This window comes from Misgurnus anguillicaudatus, chromosome 1 (assembly GCF_027580225.2).
Source record: "Misgurnus anguillicaudatus chromosome 1, ASM2758022v2, whole genome shotgun sequence".
NCBI lineage: Eukaryota > Metazoa > Chordata > Actinopteri > Cypriniformes > Cobitidae > Misgurnus > Misgurnus anguillicaudatus.
Genome location: NC_073337.2, coordinates 12,024,020 through 12,034,155, shown reverse-complemented (window position 1 = coordinate 12,034,155; position 10,136 = coordinate 12,024,020).

Here is a 10,136-nt window from a genome sequence, read left to right as displayed (position 1 = left end):
AAGCACCAGTCATGTGCGGGTTGATACAAAATGAGCAGATGTCTGCAGTCACCCGTGGTTACGAGTCATCCAAAAATATTTTTAATGATTTTCGGGTCGTGGTCAGTCGGATCGTTTGAAATAAAGATTCCAATTAAACCTTTGTAATTTATATAGTTAACAATAATATAAAGAACACCCTATAGCAACTTGTTCCTACATCTATGGCCCAATGACGCTAGGATGAGCATTTACTATTTAAAAAAATGCAGGCAAGGAAGCGGGTCGGGTACATATTTTTTTGCGGTCTGAGTTGCGAGGGGTTAGTTGAAAACGTCGGTCGGGTGTGGGTTGTTTATACATTGACCCGCACATCACTGATAAACACATAGCTGGTGTAAACCACTGACTTACATGGTAGGAAAAACAAATTCTGTGGAATTCAATGGGAATCGTCAACTCTGTGCTTACCATATTTTATCAAAATATCTTCATTATCATTTATCACAATACATTCATAGTGTTTGTTCATCCTACTATGGAAGTCCATCGTTTACACCAGCTGTGTGCTTATCATCATTTATCAAAATTTCTCCTTTTGTGTTTAGCAGAAAAAGAAATTCATACAGGTCTAGAATAACACGAGGTTGAGTAAATGGTGACAGCATTTTCGTTTTGGTGTGAACTATTTTTTTTTAAATGATAAGTTTTTCCCTCACAGGAGCAAGTTTTTAGCATACAGTATGAAGCCTTTGGAGTCTTGTTCAAGTGTCATTGAAACATTCCTTCTTATTAACTATGAAATTAAAATTCAAATAGTTTTATGACTGTCTGTTATGGGATGCAAGTTTTAACTGCTCTTTTTCATCAATTATGGCTGTTTCTCAATTCCAAGAACGCAAAAAACGGACTTGCATTCTCGTTGAGATCGGTATTGCTAGGCGACCTTGGAAGAATGAACTCAGAAGGTCGCGAGTACACAGAACGCACTTGTAAGAATTGATATGTGTCCGATCATCCTGTTGGTCACCTGACCTCCGCCATTGTTTTGCCACAATGCTTCTGGGGTGTAAAGCGATTTCAGCTCGCAAGTCTGCACTCGATGCATCCTCGATATCAAGAAACCTTCTGGGTATTTTCATGCGTCCTCTGTACTTGCGTTCTTGTAGATTGGAATTAAACTTTGATGGTTAATGATGACGTAGAGTGAGAAAACAAGGACGCAAGATCGCTAAAGAACGCATATTGAGAAACCACCTATGACTGGAGCTAATGGTCGTTAACATTTTCCTCAAATCTCCTTTTGTGTTTTATTTACTGTAGATCAATTCTAAAGTATTAAATGAAATCAATCCTCAAAAATACAATTTTATCATAGGTGGAAATCATGGGGGGGTTAGGGGGATCAGGATGTACCCCATAGGGTTGACCCCCTTAAAATATCATTAAAAACGACGTCATATATTGTGAATAATATACAGTATTGTGTAAGTAGTCAAACAATACAAACAGGGTTTTAAGTTTAGAAACATTTTGAGGCCCACTGTCTCCATGCAACACTATAATATAAGGCTATGTTTACATTTATGCGTTTATCCTTTAAAACACGTTACTTTTGCTACGTTTACGCCTTTCATTTAAATGAACGTAGACGGAGTCTTATGTTAACGAACAGCTGATGTTAACGAGACAGCGCATCATTTTTAAAGTAAAAATTATTTTTATTCAGATAAATGGAGGTTTGCAACGGAGGTTTTGCCAAAAATAGTAAACATCTACCAACTAGCTATTATAAACACTATATCAGATTTTTTAACATGTATCCTTATAGATAATGTCTGTTTTATATTTATGTTTGAGTATTGTTGGGTTTGAATATTATTGTAATGTTGTTTATGTTTTGTTTAAATTTAGTTAGCTTATTACGAAAGATTAACTGTAATTTTAAGCGCTGTATAAGGCGTTGTAAAGGCCAATATGAAGGGAAAATTGTAATGGGTCAGACATTATTTTCGAGTTTAAGTTTTGTTTCCTACTTTAAAATGAATTTCGTTTCATAGAATTTTTCTCTTAATTTTAATCGATGTTTTGTTGGTAAGTTTTGTGAATATAACAGCTCGTTTAGCAGATTGCGCTTTTTGCTATTTTTGTGTTGCTAGCGGAGGATGTGCACGGACCTCGCATACTTTTAAAAATTAACGTAAAACGTAATTAATTGCACACTGAACAGCGACCGGTAAGGGAAGATAAGTTATTTAGTGTTTACCTCTTATTATGTTTGATTGAAGTTTGCATTTACTGAAATTAATTTTTGCTTCAAGTTCGCTACTGTTTAGTACTGTTCACTTGAAAGCTTCCTTTTTAAATCATAAAGACCTTTCTGCTGGTTTATAACATCAACATCAACCTATTAATCATATTAATATGTTGTAGGGGGAGCTGAAGACTTTCCCAAACACATTTTATAGGTTTAAAAATAGTGTCTGTTGTAGTTGCCGGTGCAGGATCCAGGTATGAATTTTTTCTCAATATCGCACACCCCTAGGCTGCATAAATGCGCAAAGGTAAGCTATTATAAGAGTAATAAGTTATTTTACACTTTTATGCGCATGTCCAGTTACGTGATTGGTCATGTTTCATGCGTTTATGGTCGTGTATAGTGTGGATGAAGATTCCTTTTAAAACGGCAGTATAAACGAGAATCGTTTTTCATTTTAAAATGCTGTTTTAAAATGCAAATGCTCTAATGTAAACAGGGCCTAAGGCTTTCCTCTATGTGGGGGATTCTCACGAAACCATTGAAACACCACGGCACTAATGATTTTAGCTTTAAAATGTGTAATATAGTAACATTAAAAAGCATCAGAATTAACACAATACTGTGTTCTACCTTGCACAATGTGTGATTTCAACATAAGATTTTATAATTGGAAATTTTTATCTCCTTTTCTGCTGAAATTCTCATTACCGCAATGTGTCCGGCTGTGTTTGAACATGCGTTATGTTATAATTTATTCAAATTAACACAAAAATATTAAGAAAAAAAATAAATGGATGTTTTGCTAGACTACTTTAGATGACAGAAAAAATATTTACTGAATATTCATGTATAATAATTATGAAAAAAAATTAGGAAAATGATGTGTCCATGCCTGATGTTCTCATCCTCCGCAACACTTTTTGAGAACAGTTTAAGCACACATACAGAATTTTAATAAAGTTTGATTTTGAGTGACCAAGCACATGGACCAGTTACTTCAAGATGGCTACCAGGTAAGATCATTTTTTTACAGTTAATTTTAAATATTGTCTTGTCAGAATGCTTACACGACATTTTGATTATCATTACCGAAACAGATGCTCATTAAATGTTAATTTAATTAATAGAAGCATAATACTTTGATTTTAAATGCATGTGCAGAATCTCCAAATTATGTTCTTTCAGGTTTGTCATGTCATTTTGAAAATATGTCAGTGTTGATGTTTTCTGAGTGTTGCTGTAATGAGATTTTTTAGGACTCATTTTTTAAATTATGTTACAAAAAGTGTTAAATGATAAGTAAAAGTTTTTAAATTAATGTTCCCATTTACTCCAGACTTTGTTTTTCAATGTCTGGTGGGAAAAAAAGTAAATTTAAGCAATTTTTACATTTTCATGCTTGACATTTTTAAAACCAAGTTTTCGTGAGAATCACCAAATAAAAGTAACATTTTATCTGTGTCCCCTTCATACAGCAAATTGCTCTTGAGAAATTTTGGCTATTGTCCCCCACTAACTGTTAGATGAAATGTATGGCCCTGAATTTTATGTGTAAAAGGTGATTTAAGTTGGTAAATAATTGTGTTGGAAAAAACTATTTCGGTCACCTGAACGCATGCAAATGCTTGAAGACAGAAGCAGTAAATCACAGAGAGCGACTGCATTTATTTTAAGACACTGCATTACTCAAAAGCATCATAAAAATAGATTGTAGAGAGTATTGCCACTACTGGTATCTGCATTCAGCTTAGACTAACAATGCTTTTGAGAGACACAACCCAGAACAATGCTTATCAGTTGACAGAGTAACATAATCTGTAATTATTCATGTAGAAAGTGTACATGTAACATGTATTAGCTTATCTTTTGTAATTGTTCTCAATAAATCATACACAATATCAGACTCATCGCCCACCCTCAGTTTGGTAGAAGACATAAAATCATGGGTGAGCAATATATAAATTTTTTTGAATGAACTGTTTCTTTAAAACTCTACGTTATACCCCCATCACAGCCATTTCCAACACATGTTTTTAAAATCACCACCATTTTACTGTGGTGTTTATATGGGGCAGGAGGTAGTCAGGTCCCCATGGCCGTTTGCTGCAGGTTCGCTGATTAATGTCTTAATATGCGCGCTTGCATGCGGGGCAGGAGTTCCTCTCATTAGTCTGAGTGATGTTCACAGTGGCAGGTAATTAACGGCCTGCAGCAGCTCTGCCAGGCCATTCACATGAATTAAAAACACATTCAAATCACCACAGCGCCTGCCTCTGAAAGATGCCATAAAGTGACAACCTGGGAGAAAGATGGGATGCAGAGTTTGTAAACACTAAGACTACGTTCACACATATTTTTAACTGCATATCCGATTTGAATGACTGACTGGATTTGTGTGTCCGGTTTTTCGTTTTTCGGAATACCGTAGCTGGTTTCTATAGCAATGATGTTTGTGGAGGTGTTTGAATGAAATGGGTGTGCTCGAAGTCATGCGGCGCTATGCAGACTGATCGATGTGGGACATCGCAAGAGTGACGTGGTTTCCAATGACTCTCTATGTGCACTGTCTGTCCTTTTGTACTATTTTAGTACTATGTGTTTTTGAAAAATTAAGAGACTACTACGGTATCAATGCCTTATGTTGCAGATGGAAGCGTGAATGCAGACTGGGGATATAATATCAGCGACAGGAACTGTAAAATAATCTCTGTGGGGTTGTAAACACACTGTTGTGTTCACAGCATGAGAAGGCAGGTACTGTATGTGTGCCTTTATTTATAAACACTTCACGCTGATATCCAGCTAAGTCTTGAAAGATGATTTCCCATACTTTAGCATGAAGGAGAAAACCCTTGAAAATGTAACACTGATATATAACCATCCATATAATCTGACAATTTTATCATTGTGTGATTTGACTGGACTGTGGATTAGAGGAGTATCAATAAAAATACATTGCTTAAACAATATGAAGGGTGCTTTACTGTACAACACTTCATTTACAGTATGGAAACTTTGTTAGGGAGCCCAAGGAGTTTTTCAAGGTTAAACATCCAAAATCTCTTAAGAAGGCATACATTTGTGTGAAAAGACCATTCTGATGTTTTGGCCAGGGTTCAATTTCTCAACATGTTTTAATTCACCTCCAGCCGAGCATCAGAATAAGGAGATTTTTTTGCATTTCTAATTCAGTTCCCTCGGGGACTGCAGCATAAATTTAAATTTAAAGTGATAATAAATTTAGTCACATGTCAGCATAATGTTTTACAGATTTTCAAGTTTTTGATAAGCTATACAAGAACGTCTGTATGTGACCCGTGCTGGCAAATTGAGTTGGAATGAGCACATTTTTAAAAATTGGTTATTTATATTTTGACATCCTCTATTAAAAAAACGTAAAATGATGTATGATTTGTTGGGACCTGACAAAAAAATAAAACAGGTAGCTGTTTGAAGTTGATAAAGTGAAGGTTTAAAAACAAAATCATCGCCTCCATACCTTAAAATCATGCACACACAAAGTCAAAAACAATAGTATAGAAAAAATATCTTCAACTTTTTACTTTCTTTTATTGTTTAATTGACATTGAGACTAGAATCTAATATAATGAGCGGAGAACTGCACTGTAAAAAGATTCGGTGGAAATTACAGTATTACTGGCAGCTGGTTGCCAGTAACCCACTGTAGATTCAAATTTATGTTAATTACCTTCAATTTATGTTAATTACCTGCAACAGTTTGTTCAAAGTTAAATGAAAATTAAACATTAGCAAGTCTTTATCTTTACAGAATAAAACTAAAATAACAGCCTCATGCAAAGCATTATGGGAAACAAAATCTGAAGGAAAAAACAGAAAAGGGTTGATGAGGATTTTTAGTTCCCAGAATGCTTTGCATGAGGCTGTTATTTTATATTTTCATTCTGCAAGACAAAGACTTGCTAATGTTCAATGTTCATTCAACCCTGAACAAACTGTTGTCAGCAAATAACGTAAATCTAAATTTACAGCAAGCCACTGGCATCCAGCCGCCAGTAATTTCTACGGAATCTTTTTACAGTGTGGGGCAAAAGTAACAAAGAGATTTTCTCAGAGCTCTGATTTGCATTCCAAACTATGACAGCATATTTAGCACGCAACCCTTGACAGAGCTGACAAATATCGAGCTTTTCCTCACCATTTTGCGCGTGTTGGTCCAGAAAGCTGTTTTTAGATACATAAATATTCCTAAATCAGTCATTTTTTCTTAAAACGCATTGTGTTTCTCGTTTCATGTGTTAAAATACTGATCAATCTACAGGTTATTTAGTGCTCTAACACATCCTAAAGTTTAATTTATCTGAGTTTTTCAAAATAAAAGTAAATCAGGTTTAAATGTCAGGAGTTCCTGTTACTTTCGTGTTGCATTATGTTGAAAATGTATATTATTCTAATTTGATTAAATTTAATATTCATAGTGTTCATACTGTTGAAAATATATTTTATTCTCAACAATTAAAGTTTGTACTGTCAGGTTGCTTTTGAAACATTTGATAAAAAACTGAAATTTAAAATGAAAATATAATTCCATTTAAAGATAAATTACAAAATATGTTTGCAGTTAGTTATGTATATTTACTAAAAACAAAAAATCGATCTTTTGTTGTGTTACTTTTGACCCAATTGTGTGGTACTTTCGTGCCAGCTGACATGGTCGAAAGTAACAGTTTGCTACTTATGTTTAAAGTAAAATTATACTGAAGTCGTTTTACATTTGTTAAAAATTTCCCCTGGTATTGATAGACCACACTTGTGAGTTATTGACCACAGCAAAAATATATCTGTCTAAAACATTATCTTTTAAATTAAGTTTTCTGAAAAATGGTACTTTCCCCCCTACTCTCCTGTAATTCTGTGTATATGTGTAGATATCAGAGTTGCATGCTCAGTCAGTGTGAGGAAGATCGTTTTCTAGTCTTTTCTCTCTTAATAACTCTTAACATCAAGCAATTCCTACACTTTATTCTATAATTCCTGCATGTTTTAAAACCGAGGTGTGTGGATGGACACGCATCTTAGATAAAGCATTTAGATTCGTACACCTCTCAGAAAATGTACAAATAAAGATCATTTTAGATGTTTAATGATTATTTAGACAATTAAGATCATTAGACAAGTGCTTAATGTTATACTTACTTTCAACCAAAATTGATATTTTTACATTCTTTTGCCTGTAGCTCAAAATTAGACTGTGTGCATTCCCGACTCATTTTCAACGGGTCACACGTGCTGATAGCTGGGGAATTCCTTAAATTTATACTTCATTTTTATAGTTCCAGGGTCATGAATAGATTTTTCACAAACTTTCAAACAATCAAAACACAGATAAACATTTTTTTATAAACCAAGTAATTTGTTGTTCAAATGTTTTCCTCCAATACTGGTTGATTTTGAAAAGCTTTAGAGCTTGAGACGATAAACATATAATGTAGCTGCTAATGTGATTATTAATTAAGTCTTCTTACCCAGTGACAACCATCTATTATACTGCACATTTTACAGTACAAATTACTTACTGTTCATGCCTTGATTCTCCAAAGACAGATTGATCCACCCTACAATTCACATCTAATTTACATTATGTATTTTTTCAGCTCACTATTGACTTTCAGTTAAAGAATGTCATAGTTTAATGTTGTTTCAAACCTGTATGGCTTTATTTCTTTCGTGGAAAACTTCATGTCTATATGCAGCACAGTGAGGCTTTTTGTATACAAAATAGTTTAAAGTGGCCATGGCTGTCAAGGTACATAATTGATGTTTGTATTTTACATTACATTTAGGCATTCAGATAACAGCAGACGCTGGTCTCTGAAGCAACATATAAATGTAAGGAAAAATATTAGATCAAGGTGCTACACATATATACTGTAGCACAGAAATTACATTATTTTCTGTAGCAGAAAGTGTATATACCGCTGCTTCACTTTCACACTGCTTTTGTTTATTATGTGCATGTCTTTATGACATATCTATAAGGCTTAATGCTGTTTTTATTAAATGCAGAGATTTTTTGAAAAGTTTGTGAAAAAAGTCCATATAAATGTAACCCAGCTGATAGCAGATGGCTTACTATGACATCATTGACAATTGCTGTAGATTTGTAGCCTGAACTTTGCTGCCTTACTTTTTTTGTTAAATCAACTCAGATTTTCAAGTAATTTCAACTTACTTTTATTTATCTTGACTCAGGCGCGGAGCTATGGGCGGGCCTGGGCGGGCCTGGGCCCGCCCAGATTGACAGCTGGCCCGCCCAATCAGAAATGTAAAAAATACTAATCTGTATAGTTAGACATGTATACTACTTTATGTGGTGTAATTTATCTATTGCATGTTATGTTAAAACAGTAAAATTATAAGTAAGCCTGATAACTATTTAAAAACTATTAAAGCAGTTGAATGTTGCGTTATAATGAAATATTCCCAAGCAGCTTTCAGCCGTGATCACTTTGAGAACTTTTTTTGCAAGCAAGTAGAAAACGTATTTTGAATAACAACACGTTATAAATATGTGCTGCGCGCTTTCCTCTCAATAACATAAACACACAACAAATATGACAGCGGGGTAAAAAATAGAAAGAAAACATCTGATCATAGTGATGTTGTTTGATATAGCGATATAGCAGCACTATAAGTCACGCCACGTTTATTGCTACACTTTATACAATATAGCCTATTGCTTTTAAGCAACAAATAGCCTATCATAACAACCTATAAGCCTACTGTGTAATTGAGACATTAATTTAAGAAATGCATTAAAGCAGAAAGACGTAGGCTGCGGAAATATAGTGGGTTCACTTCAATCCACACCACAGCCGTTCTTGGTTTGCTTATTTATTAAATCGAGGCAATTGTTTAATCAAACATTGATTAATATTAAGATACAATTTATACAAAACGAAATTCACTTTAAAGAAAGTCTTTCTACAAAACAAACCTCGCAAAATCGCTTGCCCGACGTCCATTACGGGCTATGGCGAATTCCTGTCGGGCTAAAAAAAATGATGCGCCTTGGCCGTCGGGCGGAGGAAAAAATATTGTAATGTGTTTGCATTCTCTCAGATTTAGTTAGGTAATTATGTTGTATGTAATTCGGCGTCATCTTGTTAGCCATTACTATCCTCACTAACAAGTGAAACTGTCAGAAAATGAAGTGAAAGCATGAAATCCATTATTCCTTTCGTTCATGTCTGATATGCGCGCTCCTCGGCTCCGCTCTTCACGAGTAGGCTTGCTCTTGTGCTCATCAAAAAGTATATTAAATGTTTATTTATTTGTCATTTCGTTTAACCCCAGAGTCTAACATTATTCTAGCATTTCCCCTTTTCTTTCTTTATTTAGTAAGTTAACTTAAATATGTGAGAACGAAAATATATTTTTAGTGATTTGCATGAAGAGAATATGATGTTTGGAGCTTCATTTTAAGCATTTAGTAGCCGTATTTATTTAAACACTTTAATAGGTTATTTAAAAAAGTATACGTTTTTTTTGGGTTCATTTATATTTCCTGTCACTGTGTGCAGGTTCTTTTTTGTAGGCTTTGAGAGCCCAATTTTTTTTTACCAAAAAGGCTTAATAAATGTCACGTTGCATTACAATTTAAAGTATCAATAATGTCAAAAATGTGACGTGCAGTTCGGGTGTGTGTGTATGCTGTTTAAATTAGTGTTCTGAAGTTTTGACGAATTTCTTATTCAAAAGTGACACCCATAGATTCAGGCCCACCCGGACTTAATCCATGCCCACCCATATGTCACGTTCTGCATCCGCCACTGTCTTGACTAGAGATGAGTTGTTATAACTACAGATGAAAAAAGTCAACTTCATTTTATAAGTTGTAGCAACTCTTAATAATACT